Here is a 14720-nt window from a genome sequence, read left to right as displayed (position 1 = left end):
CACCTTCCCACATTGTTGCGTTGAAAATTAAGTTTCCAGCACATGACTTCTGGGGCACACATTCATACTACAGCAGAGACTAAGAAAAAGATTACTAGGCACCCTAAGCCACAGAATTTCATCAATGTATATAATATTCAAAGGAAATCCTTATCTTTGTCTAAACTTTGTGTCTGTTTTGTTACTGTCCTTTGTTCTAAATGACGTCTATGTGTCAAACACTGTACAGGAAACTTTTGTATACATCACCATTTAGTCCTCACAACAACCCTATGAAGTTCAGATTATAATCCCCATTAAATATGTGAGAAACTTGTAACTCAGAAAACAGCTAATATGTGAGCAAGACTGCACAAGTTCTCTAACTCCAGCCAGTTCTAGAGAAAAAGACTAGGGTGCTCTCAGTCAACTTTTGACCACACAAGATAAGATTTCCATAAACCTTCTATTTTATTTATTTATTTCTAATAATGCAAAATACTGGGATTACAGGCATGAGCCACTATGCTTGGCCTCCATAAATCTTTTATATCTTTTTACAAATTTTTCTATTTCCTCCCAACTTTTAGATCTATTTAGTTTTATCTGTATCATTTTTCTTTTTATTTTGAAGCAACATTTAAATAAGCTCTAAACTAAACAAAATTACTTCTTTTTTTTGAGTTAGAGTCTCACTCTGCCTCCCAGGTTGGAGGGCAGTGACACACTCATGGTCACCACAGCCTCAACCTGCTGGACCCAGGCGATCCTTCTGCCTCAGCTTTTTGCTTCAGTCTTCCAAGTAGCTGGAACTACAGGTGCATACCACCACACCTGGCTAATTTTTACTTATTTATTGTAGAAACAAGATCTCACCAAGTTGCCCAGGCTGGTTTCAAACCCCTGGGCTCAGGCAATCTTCTGACCTTAGCCTCTCAAAGTGCTGGGATTGCATGTGTGAGCCACCATGCCCGGCTCAAAATTACTTCTTAAGCAAAAACCACATCCTCATGTCTTTCTTCTAAACATTGCATGAAAAATACATTTTACTTTCTTTATATACTCTGTATTATATATAATTGTTTCTATTATATCTAATAGTCTTAATTACAAGGGGGAACAAAAAAACCCTGGAATTATTTTTTGGAGGGTGGGCCCCTTGTTGCTCAGTCTTCTCCCACTAGGTAAGTGTTCTAGGAACGCATCAGCATCAGTGCATCAGCTAGCATTGTTGTGAGAAGCTGCATTCAGCTCCAGTAAATTTTCTTTTGGAAATTCTTTCAACACATTTGCCCATTTCATGATGGGTGATTTACTAGCATATCTGCTCATACCACACTGAGTGTTCAGCAGTTTTTAACCAAAAACTGCATGATCCCCATGCCCACCCTCCCTACTCACCTGATCTTACCTGCGAAACTTTTTTTGTTTCCTGGATGAAAAAAGTCCTCCAAAGGAAATGTCTTGCTGATGTGAAAGAGGTGAAACCAAAAATAGTAGAAGCATTAAAAGGCATCAAAATTGACAAGTTCGAAAACTATTTTGAGCAGTGGAAAAAGCATCTCCATAAGTGTATTGCATCAAATGAAGATTAATTTGAAGATGACTGAAGTTTAAACATGTAAGACTAAATGCACAATTTTTTATAAATAAATTCAGGGGTTTTTTATGCTCCCCCTCATATATATATTAAATTCTATTTTAACTCCTAGTATTCCTAATTTCTTCTGAAAAACCTTTAAAGTAAGCAATTTTAACTTTGTACCAGATGCAGACCCCAGGACAAAGGGCAGAGCTGTGGAGATAATGACTGGGGAATCAAATTCCTCCTTAGAGGCACAGGTAGACCAGGATGACAGGATCCAGGTGTTGTCCCCAGGCTTCACCATGGTCACTTGGCTGGAACTCAGAATATAAAAGTTCAACTCCAAAGATATAAGCTCACAGAAAAATTAATAAAGTATCAAAAATATAGTAGCAACAGTTTTATGACCTTAAAACATTTATCAGGCCGGATTCAGCCTGTAATCCCTCCCAGTGCTTTGGGAGGCTGAAGCGAGAGGATTGCCTGAACCCAGGGGGTTCGAGACCAGCAAGGACAACTTGGTCAGACCCTGTCTCTACAACAAATCACAAAAACTAGCCAGGCGTGGTGGCTTGTGCCTGTTATTCCAGTTACTTGGAAGGCTGAGGCAGAAGGATCACCTGAGTCCAGTAGGTCGAGGCTGTGGTGGCTGTGAGCAGCGTGCCACTGTATTCCAGCCTGGGCGACAGAGTGAGACTCCAACTCAAAAATGAAAACAAACAAAAAAAATTTATCAGAGATACCTAAACCTGTCGGACCAGTAGACCCATTAGAAAATGTCTGAATTATACTTAATACTGACAATTCTGAAGACATTCCTATTTTATTTTGCTCATAATTTAAAAACTAGTTTTATTTACCAGAAAGCACTCAAGTCATGTGAACTAGAAAGCATTTGAGTTAGTTTCTTTGTTCAGATAAAATATTTAAGTGTTTACTTTTACTTTAAGCCAATTAATTAGAACTCATATATTTTAGTATTGAAATATCACATATACATGATACATATAAACATATAGGCATACAAGCAAACAGATCTTATATACTTACAAAATTCTTCATTTGTCAGTTTTCAAACAGTTTTTTCCCTCAGCCCATTTGAGACTATCAATCTCTTGATTACCTGTTCTACTACTCTAAGCAATTGTCAGCTAGGTAATTCTGTTTGCATGAGGCCATAATTTTAGGTGAAATTTATATTTCAAAGGCACAGAGCTTTATATCTAAACACCATCATCTGCTGAGACAAAGACAAACATGGGTACAAAATTGACAAAAGAAGCATTTTAGCAGGGCGCAGTGGCTCATACCTGTCATCCCAGCACTTTGGGAGGCAGAGGCAAGAGGATTGCCTGAGCTCAGGGGTTTGACACCAGCCTAAGCAACATAGTGAGGCCTTGTCTCTACACTAAATTTAAAAAAAAAAAAAATTAGCCGGGCATGGTGGCACATACCTGTAGTTCCAGTTACTTGGAAGGCTGAGGCAGCAGGATCTCCTGAACCCAGCAGGTTGAGGCTGTAGTGGCCATGAGAATGCTACTGCACTCCAGCCTGGGTGACAGAGTGAAACTGACTCAAAAAAAAAAAAAAAAAAGAGAGAGAGAGAGAGAAAGAGAAAAATAAAAAGCATTTTAAACAAAGGTAAAGTTTATTATGTACACCCTAAGTCATGGTTGTCCCCAGAATAAAAGTTTCTAGAGGTTTGCTGCAGAGAGGGAGATGTTCTCACAAATGGAGATTTTCTTTATAGATGTAAATTTCATACTGATTTAGTTTTACAGGTGGTCTTTTCCACTTAGCTTGTTTTTTAATTAGATTACTGACTTTAAGATGGAGCCCTTTAATTAATAGGGCAAAAAAAAGCATGCAGTTTTCAGGACCTAATATTTAAATATGAGAAAAGCAGGCACAGTTGGAAGCAGAACACTTAGGTCTCCCCGAATCAAGGATCCCCCTCCTTTTGTTTTTTTGGTTTTTTTTGAGTCAGGGTCTCTGTGTCATCCAGGCTGAATGCAGTGGCACAAATATGACTCACCTCCGCCTCAACCTCCTAAGCTCAGATGATTTTTTTACCTCAGCCTCCGGAGTAGCTGAGACTACAGTTGCATTCCCCCATGCCTGGCTTATTTTAAAAATTTTTTTGTAGAGAGAAAGTCACCCTACATTGCTTAGGCTAGCCTCAAACTCCTGGACTCAAGCAATCCTCTTGCTTCAGCTTCCCAAAGTGCTGGGATTATAAGCATGAGCCACCACTCCCAGCCAAGGATCCCATCTTTACACTGAATTCTAGGTCTCCAAAAAGAGGTAAATGCCATGGGACTGGACCGGGAAATGTTTCCACAGTGCACCTCACTACAAGGACCCCACTCTCACCCTGATGCTGGTGGGCACCATTCAATCCACTCTGTGATTAGCTCATCCTCCATAGGAATCTTATCCCTCAGTGGGGAGTGTTTTCATAGTCCCTAGGTGCTCAAACTCTCACATACTTTTCTTTCTTCCTTTTTTTTTTTTTTAGAGATGAGATCCTGCCAGGTTGCCCAGGCTGGTCTCAAATCCATGGGCTCAGGCAACCCTCTTACTTCGGTCTCCCAAAGTGCTGGAATTATAGGCCTGAGCCACCGCGCCTGGCCATTCATATACTTTTCTTATCCAAACACACAAAGAAACAAGTACCCCCATACCAATAACCATTTATTGTAAACACACACTGTCAGCCATCTCTAACACTGCAGCTCTCACCAGTGACTCACCAGCCATTACACACACCAAGACCAAATCCTCTCACAGTACAAACTCATCTTTTGTTCCCCCAAAGCAAAAGAGATCAGGTAACAGAAAAGTTGACTTTCAGACCTGAGAGGAATCTGTCCATTCACATCTCTTGGGATTCCAGGGGAGGGAAAAAAAAGGATCCTCCCAAAAAGAGGAGTCTGTGGCACCTTTTCTGTTTTCCTTAAGGGATTCCAGGCTGTGAGAATTTTTTTTTAGGTAACCTCATGTGACATTGAGGGTGCCAAGAGGAAGGAGGGACAAATAGAAGTAAAAGGAGAAAAAGAATTCAGTCATCAGAGGCTTTAAAACAATACATATGTATACATATGTAGCCTAAATATCATCTTTAATTAAGTCAGTTTTTGATCATAGGGCTCTTAAAACAAATTTTTTTCCTAATTCCTCCTCAAGCTGTTTTACTTTGCTTCTGGTGCTATCTAGGCTTCCATCGCCAAATGGGCAGCCACTGAAGTGGCCATCCACCGCAGCAGCTACTCTCTGCTCTTTCTTACTGTTGTGTAGTCAGTGGCTCTCAGCTAACAATCGCTCTAAACACGCTGGCATTTTCAGGGCATTCTCATGCTCACTCAGTGGTCCACAAGCATCTGAAAGATGAGCCACTCAATTCCACAAAGAAGTGGCTGGCCACCCTGGGATCTCCCCCATAGATGCTTCATTTTCCTTTCCCACTTTTTGGTCTCTCCTTTCCTGACTAGCTTTCCAAATGCTCCACAGTGAACAGATCTATGCAAACTGACTCCCAAAGGCCAGGGAAGCTGAGAGACTGAAGAAAGAGGCCGACAAATACAGTTTCTCAGAAAGAAACATGTAATAGGGATTTACAAATGGTAGCCATGACTTGAGCGGCCATGAGTTGGCGGATCCCCACCATGTTACCCTCTGAGACCCAGGGCTTATGCTGTAGGGAATGTGTATGTGTGATTCAGAAGGGATGTATAGGAATTTGCCTAAGGGCAGGATTTGCAGTAAGTATGTGCTAACAGTAGATAAAGTAGAAATCTCAGAGGCATTTGAAATGGAGTTAATCAAAAGTCAACATGGCATTAGCATTCAAGATGGAGTTGCTTTATCCTCCACAGAAGTTCCTAACTTCATGGGCACAGATAATGGCAAAATGTAGTAAGCTAATTAGAAAGTTTGGTAATTTTACTTTTTACTTTTGTTTCAAATATAATTTAGTTAGTTATAAGTCAATTCAAATTAATTTTCAATGATGGCCGTGTTGCAAACAAGCTCGAAGATTTAGCAACGGTCTCTTGCAAATAGGTAAGCACTGACACTAGTATACCACTGGTCCCATCTCCTCAAAAGTCTACACCCCCACTCTTCTCATCGCCAGCTCCTATGCCCCAGAGACCCCAGTGTCTATTTCCCTACCCCTACTTGTTCAAGGTGTGCTTGTGTGCCTACCACACCCTCAGCAATGCTCAGAGGTCCAATGTGCAGTGCCCATCCATACCAAGTCTCACTTTCTAGCTATTGCCCACTAAATTATGTTTGTGGGGGTTTCCTTCTCACACACCTCTTCCCGTGTAGTGATCTCAACCACTCAGGACTTCTTGTCTAGGAAATGAGGTCTCAAGCTAGAACAGGTTTTTATCCCCATCTCTTCCTAAGAGGGTGGGTCCCCTCCACTTTGACAGCTTTGATCTCCTTGAACTGTCCTACTTCCTGCTCCTCCCAGGCTCCACCTAATGGGACCAGGTCATCCACCATCCTCACACACCTCCTGGCCACTATACCCTCTTCTTTAAGCTCAGGCATTTTGTCACTGCTCATGGCTGAAAGAACAACAGGCTACATGTCCAGCCCCTGCCCAGCCCAGATGATGCTATAAAGTCCTTCTTTGAAAGACAACATTCTGTGGAGGGAGACTCAGGGAACAGACATCCAGCCACCCCTGCAGCCCAGGTCCCCCTGTTGGTGCTTCTCTTCAGGTTGAGGACCCATTCTGTGGAGACCCAAACTCCCAGAAGTCCAGCCCTCAGATCTTCACCTGGAAACTCTATTCTGAAGACTCATTCTTTTTTCCTTTCCCTTCTAGGCTTTAATTTCATCTGGAACTCAGGAGTCCTCCCTTCCAGCCTTACACAGATAGACTATCTCAAGATGAAGAGAAAAACATTTTCCTTTGGATGCTGGCTGTTTCACCTTCTTCTACATTTAGGAAATGGTAAGTGAATTTGTTTAAAAGAGGATAATCTTGGAGTTTGAATAGAGTTTGGAAAAGTGTTGAAAACTCCTGGGATGCACACTCTGTCCTCTTAACTCTCATTCTCATGAAACTAATGAAAGGATCATTAGTTTGCTCTGTTCTCTCCAACCCAGCCAGTATCTGTCCTACCATGTGTTCCCAGTAGCAACTCTTCTGCTCAGAAATCTGACCTATTTCATCTACAATAAGTCAATCCCAAATATAGATGCATTAGAGTTGAAAGGGATCTTAAAGTTAGCATCTGGCCACCCATAGTAGGCAGGGATCATTTCTAACATCTCTGACAGTGATCACCTAGCCTCTAATTAAACATTTTGTGAGAATTGCTATTCCACACATGTATAGTTTAATTCTTTCTAGAATTTTCCCCATCGTGGCTTTGACTCATATTTTATGCCCCTAAACGGCACAAAACAAATCTATTTCCTCTCCACAGGCCAACTTTTCATCTCACTTCTAACTCTTAACTCTGAACCTAACCCTAAGCAGAGTCACCAACAGAGGTTTTGAAATGCTTTCTCAAAATCTATATTTGCAATCCTTATATTATTTTGAACAACACTAAAGCAAGAACAAATGCAGAAGGTGAAGGGCAACACCTATATTCCAGGAGGAAATAAGGCCATCAGTGAGAGGAGGGTATATAAGGCATCTTGGAGGCCAAGCATTTGGTTGTTACTGAGATGGAAAATCAGAACAGGGCAGAAAATAGGCATGATATAGAGGGAAAGAAGCCCAGACAAGCATGGTGTCTCACACCTGTAGTCACAGCACTTTGAGAGGCCAAGGCAAGAGGATTGCTTGAACCTAGGAGTTGCCAAGCCTGGGCAACATAGCAAAACCTCTTCCCTTTAAAAAATAAAAAATAAAAAAATTTTGCTGGGCATGGTGACAGTGTATGGAGTCCCACCTACTTGGGAGATTGAGGTGGAGCCCAGGAGGTTGAGGCTGTGATGAGATTGTGCCGCTCCAGTTTGGGTAACTGAGTGAGACCCAGACTAAAAAAAAAAACAAACCCAAAAAAAACCAGACCAAAAAACAAAACAATAACAACAAAAACCCCAAGTCTAATCTCACCTTAACTTTAACTAACCAACCAAAGAGATTGAATTCCTTCCTTGAATTCCAGGATATCTTTTTGTTTCAAGTTACATGTGACAGATTCTTTTTTTTTTTTGAATTGGAGTCTCACTCTATCACCCAGACTGGAGTGCAGTGGCCGCTCCTGGCCACTGCAGCCTCGACCTGCTGGGCTCCGGTGATCCTTTCTGCCTCAGCCTTCCAAGTAGCCGGAACTACAGGCACGCACTACCACGCCCGGCTAATTTTTTGATTTATTGTAGTGATGAGGTCTCGCCAAGTTGCCCAGGTGGGTCTCGAACCTGTGGGCTCAGACAATCCACTCACCTCAGCCTCCCAAAGTGCTGGGATTACAGGCTGAGCCGCCGAGCCCGGCTAGTGACAGATTCTTTACTAGACCATGTGTCAAGGCCATCTGGGGTCCCATAATACAGTGGTTCCCAGACTTTTGTGTTCAGAATAATTACCTGATGTAGCAAAAATGCACATTACTATCCCCTCCAAGACTGATTATCTCTCCCCTAGAAGAAGGACATAATACCATCTGGAGAGTAGCTTGATATGTATATGTGGATCTTTAACTTTTTTTCTTACCATCTTTAGCAGGAGAGTATTGTGAATAGTTGGAGAATGAATAACACCACCACCCTGTAACCCCTGGTTTTGCAACTCCCCTAAATCTGGGGTTTGAAATAGTACATGGGTTAAGGCTGGCTCTGAGGTCAGACTGCCTTGGTTTAAATCCCTATCCCATTACTACTAACTGTCTGACCTGGGACCAGTTGCTCAACTTCTTTAAACCTCAGTTTTCCTTTCTACTAATTTTCCCATCTATTAATTAATTTCCTATCTATTATCTCATGGAGATATTGTAAGGGCTTGAATACTAATTTATAGGACTTAGTACAATATCTAGAACAGAGTGAACACTCAATAAATGACAGTCATTATTGTCATTATTATTACAAGTAGTAGTAGTAGTTACAGAACCAAACCAAATTTCCAGTGGAGCTAACTAGCCATCTTTTCTTAATAGCTGTAACACCCAATGGTTCTACCACAACCATCCTGTCTACACCAAACAAACCTTCCAGTGGAATCACCACAACAATCTTCCCTGAATCAACCACCTCCCCTGAATCAACCACCTCCCCTGGATCAACCATCACTCCTGGATCAACCACCTTCCCTGAATCAACCATCTCCCCTATATCAAACACCCTCCCTGAATCAACCACCTCCTCTGAATCGACCAAATTCCCTGAATCAACCACCCTTCCTGAATCAATCACCTCCCCTGGATCAGTCGTCACTCCTGGATCAACCAACTTCCCTGGATCAACCATCTTCCCTGAATCAACCTCCCCCCCTATATCAACCACCCTCCCTGGATCAATCAACCCTTCTGAATCAACCACCTCCTCTGAATCAACCATTACCCCCGGATCAACTACCTTCCCTGGATCAACCAACCCCCTTGGATCAACCACACCTCCCAATGGAACTATCACAACAGCTACAACCTCCAGTGCCACCAACACAAGTGCTGCCTCTCCAGGGAATGAGGAAAAACCTCAGGGACACCTGACACCTTGGGAAGTCGTTCTAGTTACCCTGGCCTCAGTTGCAATGGCTGTGATTCTCTTTATTGGGATCCTCTTCTGTTTTGTGAGTACCTGATGTATAGGAATCCCTTTTTCTGAGGGAGGGAGTGCAGGAGAGTGAGGAAGAAAGCAGAGGAGAGAGAGTAGGGCCATTGTGAGGGTAATAGGGAATGAGAAATCAGGAGAGAGTGACAAAATGAGACATAGAAACAACAGTTTAAAACCAGCAACACAGGGGGTCTGAAAAGTCAGTATATATTCAGAGGAAATTGATGAAGGAAAAAGGAGTCAAAAGAAGCACTGATGAGGTAGAGGATAGGCAGAGATGGGGGATGCTTGGGATGGGAGAGCACTGGAAGAGGGACATAACTCTGAAATGAATCATTCTTTTGTTTTCTAGAGAAACTCTCTGTGCCTAAGAAACCTCTTCACCACAGATCTCTACCACCCCCATAGTCCCAACCTTGGTCCGTGTCCTCCAGGCTATTATGGAGTCCAAGACGGGCCAAGAGCAACTGAAACTGATTCCAGAGACAAGTGTCCTTCCACAGCCATGGAGTTGACTGGGAGACGGTGTCCCGAGTGTCCGTAAAAGCAGACTTATCACCATCCTTAAAGTTAGGGACTGAATTATTAAATAAATGCATCTGCTATATGTGGGAGCCAGACTCTATGTGTGTTTATACATCACTATGAAGAGAGGTTTAGAGACCTCACATCTGTCCCATTTTTCTTCCCCAGTCCTTCCACACTCCCCTGAGCCTCTGGGCTGATGCAAGAATGGAGTCAGGACAGATGTGAGAAGGCAGGTGCTGGACTTTACATATTTGCGTTGCACAGCAGGAAAACAGTCTATTTGTGTGCCTAGAACCTGCAGAAGGGGAAAGTGATCATACTTTAATGTCAAGAGACAGGGAAGGACTTGCTAATGGAGCCACCCTCTGGGTGTGGCCACTTTTCCTGGCCATTCATGCCTGCTCTGGGCTGCAGGTATAAATTGCCACCTTTCTCTCTTGTGGGCTACCAGCTCAGCAGCCATCCTGGGCAGGGAGAATGTGCTCCCAGTTTCTGCAAGGGCAGGCTCAGCCCGCCCTGTTAGGGTCTAGATTTTCAGCAGCCCTTGCAAAACCTCAGACTGGGATACACAAATGAATGTCAGCACTGGGTCTTGCTGAAGGCTGGGCCCTGCCAAGGCTTCTGGTGCAACTTGCTACCCCCACACGCACCCTACTGACTATTCCTCCCTGAGAGTGAGTCACTAACCTCTATTTTATCAACTTCACCCTGTGTTAAATCGCTTCAGCTTCTGGGATTCTCAGCCTGAATCTTTGCCAGGGCCCTAACAAGAGCAGGCTGTTTCTCTAGGTACATTTTACAATATTAAATACAAAACTGTTTTTAACAGCTGTAGAGAAGGCAAGCGCATGAGAGTACCTACTGTATGATTCCCTTTGTATGAAATTCAAAAATAGGTCAAACTAATTTATGGGGACAGAGATCAGATCTCCTATGAGGGTAAGGATATTTGGGAAGGGGACACTTTCCTGGGGACAGAAACATTTTATATGTTGACTGGCCTGTTGGTTACACAGGTAAATACATTTGTCAAAACTTCTAAAATAATTATAATCTTCCTCGCTCATTTCTTCATTCATTCTTTCATTCATTCATTCAACATTTTTATTGAACACCTGCTTGGCACAAGGTCCTGAGAAACTTCAGAGACCAGGATGAACTTGTAGGTCACGTGTTAACAATATATTATAGGTCAATGCACCAAGTGGTGTACATTTAAGTACCACAGGAGGAAATGTGTAACTTGACAAGGGGAGGAGAGGCTGATTCACGTGGAGAGTGACATTTGGATTATGAAGAGTTAGCAGGCATTTTCAAGGAGCAGAAGGGGAAATGCCAGGCCAGCAAACAGCTTGGGCAAGTCTGGGCATTGCATGGCCAGTGAGCAGTCAGAAGACCTGTGGGACTGGATAGTGGGGCAAGGGAGATGAGACTGGGGGCTAATGTTTGAATGCCAGCCTCAAGAGGCAAAATCTCATCCTGTAACAGCAGGAAGCCATCGGATCATTTTAAGATGTAATGGGACACATATTTTTCCCCATGAACACTCTGATCACCTATGTGAATAGAAGATAGAGGCCAGAATCCAGCAAAAAGGCTGTTGTAATGTCCCAGCAAAGAAAGAAGCAAATAAGCCGGGCTCAGTGGCTCAGCCTGTAATCCCGTGCCTTGGGAGGCTGAGGTGAGTGGATTGCCTGAGCCCGTGGGTTCGAGACCCTCCTGGGCAACTTGGTGAGACCTCATCTCTACAATCAATCAAAAAGTTAGCCAGGTGTGGTAGCGCGAGCCTGTAATTCCAACTACTTGGAAGGCTGAGGCGGAAGGATCGCCGGAGCCCAGCAGGTCAAAGCTGTGGTGGCCGGGAGCGGCCACTGCACTCCAGTCTGGGTGACAGAGTGAGACTCCAAGTCAAAAAAAAAAAGAAAGAAGCAAAGAAGCAAATAAGCACATCCAAGACCACAAAACATGGAAACAGGAATCAAGAAAAAATAGTGAATTTCAAGAGTTTTCTGTCCAGCATTTTCTTAAAAAAAAAGTTCCCATCACCAAAATCCATGGTGACTTTGTTAAAAGTCCTGTTTTAGGGAGGTCCTCATCTAACAACTCTAGGTACTTTTTTGAAAACTAATTCATCAAATGATCAAATATCTGAATTTTTAAATTTCTTTTATATAATATTTAGTGTATCTCCCTCCTGCTGCAGCTGGTAGCTGGGAGACAAACAGAGGGACTAGGGAATGTCTTTTTTTTTCTTTTTTTTTTAAGATGAAGTTTTACTCTGTTGCCCAGGCTGGAATGCAAGTAGCATGATCATAGCTCACTGCAGCCTTGAAATTTTGGGCTCAAGTAATCCTCCCATTCCAGCCCCCAAAGTAGCTGGGACTATAGGTATGCACCACATATCCAGTTAATGTTTTTCTCTTTTTTTTCATAGAGATAGGATCTTACTATGTTGCCCAGTCTGATCTAGAAATCCTTCTTCCTGCCTTGGCTTCCCAAAATGCTGGGATTACAGGTATGAGCCACCATACCCTGGTGGGAATGTCTTCTCAGTTATAACATGTTTTCTACTCAAGAATGTACTCAAGACTGGGTGTGGTGGTGAGTATCTGTAGTCCCAGCTACTCAGGAGGCTGAGGTGGGAGGACTGCTTGAGTTCAGGAGTTTGATCATGCCACTGCACACCAGCCAGGAGACAGAGCAAGACCCTGTCTCTACAAAAGAAAACATACTCAAGAAAAAGTTATTTATTTATAAAAATTTTTATATAAAATCTTTATTCAATTATTTATGCAAAACTTATTTTTTTAGAAAATGATTTATTTTTGACTCTGATAATTGCAAATATTATTCCTATGAATAACATATAAATTATACTCAAAAAATAAGGCTACAGACTATATGTTTATTCATATGACATTCTGGAAATAGCAGTTATAGGGACAGAAGCCAGATCCATCTTGGCAGGGCTTGGGAGTTGGCGGAAGGGGTGACCATAAAGGAACACAAGTGGGAAGGCTGAGGGAGATGAAAGGACTCAGTGTGGTGGAGGCACAACTCTGTCATCTATCAAAATCCAGAGAACCATATACTACGAAGAATGAATTTTACTGTTTGGAAATTTAGAAAATCTACCAGGATGTGGGAAGTGGAAGTTGGGGTGCAGAATCTGACAAATGAATCACAGAAGCAGAGTGAAGAAGATGAAAAGAAGGGAGCTGACCTAAGTAACTTTGAGAAGCTGAGTTTCACCCATAAGGCTAAAGACACACACACACACAAACTGTACACCAACACTGTACTCTAGTTGGTAAATTTGTTTCTGACAAAGATATAGATCAGCAATTCTGAAACTCCTATTTGTTTACTACAGTTGAACAAAGTAATAAAGAATGTCGTGGATACTGAAAAAAACTACAGATAAGGAAAGGGAGAGGCTAGAATGAAATTTGTGTTGCTGAACTGGAGCTGGAGATATCAAATTATTCTGTTTAACATACAGGTTGTGCAGCCCTAATCTGAAAATCCAAAATGCTCAAAAATCTGGAACTTTCTGAGCACCAACATGACACCACAAGTCAATGTACACAAACTTTGTTTCATGCACAAAATTATTTAAAATATTGTATGAAATTAACTTCAGGCTCTGTGTATAAGTTATATATAAAATATAAATGGACTTCACATTTAGCCTTGGGTCCCATCCCCAAGATATCTCATTATGTATATGCAAAGATTTCAAAACTGAAAAAAAAAAAAAAACAACAACCCTGAAATTGGAAACACTTCTGGTCTCGAGCATTTTAAATAAAAGATACTCAACCTGCATATGCAGATGGATAATTATAGAAATAAAGATATGTGCTTATGCATGAATTAGCATACATACATACATAGATTTCTTAGCTCTAACTTCTGTAATAACAAGAAGCAATGACACCTATTAGCAATGAGCACACCTAGTGCCTAGATATTGGTTTCTAGGTACTATTCTCAAATCCATGAGCTCAGGCTATCCTCTCATCTTGGCCTCCCAAAGTGCTGGGATTATAGGTGTGAGCCACCATACCCGGCCTCTAGTTACTATTCTCTAATAAAACGAAGAGCCAAAACTCTGTGGAGACATGGTTGATTGCAGGACCCAGACAGAGAAAATACAAAATGAGATGGAGTGTCTTATCATGCTAAAAATGTAAGAAAGTGCCTTTAAAAGGGAATGGAAGAGATTAAAAGGGCACAGGAACCAATTTAAAAGAGTTCCCAATTGCCAAAGTTTGAACAACAAAATAAATAGCGATAGATAGTGATAGCATTGAATCAGAACTCACAGAACAACTTATGAGTCCAAGAGTTGAATAAATAAATTAGAGAGAAGGCACAATTTTTCCTTACAGAAGAATTCCAATTAATAAATGTAGAAGGAAAGCATGGAACCAACCATACCCATCAAAGCTGGACTGGAATGCAAACTAGTGCAACCTCTTTGGAAGACAGTGTGGCGATTTCTGAAAGAACTAGGAATTGACCTTCCATATGACCCAGCAATCCCCCTACCCAGAGAAGCTCAAATCATTCTACAAAAAAGATATCTGCACACACATGTTTGTTGCAGCTCTATTCACAATAGCAAAAACATGAAACCAACCATGCCGCCCATCAAAGCTGGACTGGATTAAAAAAATACGGTACAGCCGGGCTCGGTGGCTCAGCCTGTAATCCTGCGCCTTTGGGAGGCTGAGGTGAGGGGATTGCCTGAGCCCGCGGGTTTGAGACCCGCCTAGGCAGTGAGACCTCATCTCTACAACAAATCAAAAAATCAGCCGGCGTGGTAGTGCATGCCTGTATTTCCGGCTACTTGGAAGGCTGAGGCGGAAGGATCGCTGGA

The sequence above is a fragment of the Carlito syrichta genome, unplaced genomic scaffold (assembly GCF_000164805.1).
Source record: "Carlito syrichta isolate Samal-C Ts95f unplaced genomic scaffold, Tarsius_syrichta-2.0.1 Scaffold307238, whole genome shotgun sequence".
Classification (NCBI taxonomy): Eukaryota; Metazoa; Chordata; class Mammalia; order Primates; family Tarsiidae; genus Carlito; species Carlito syrichta.
The sequence above is the reverse complement of the archived record's forward strand: the minus strand, read 5'-3'. Positions refer to the sequence as shown.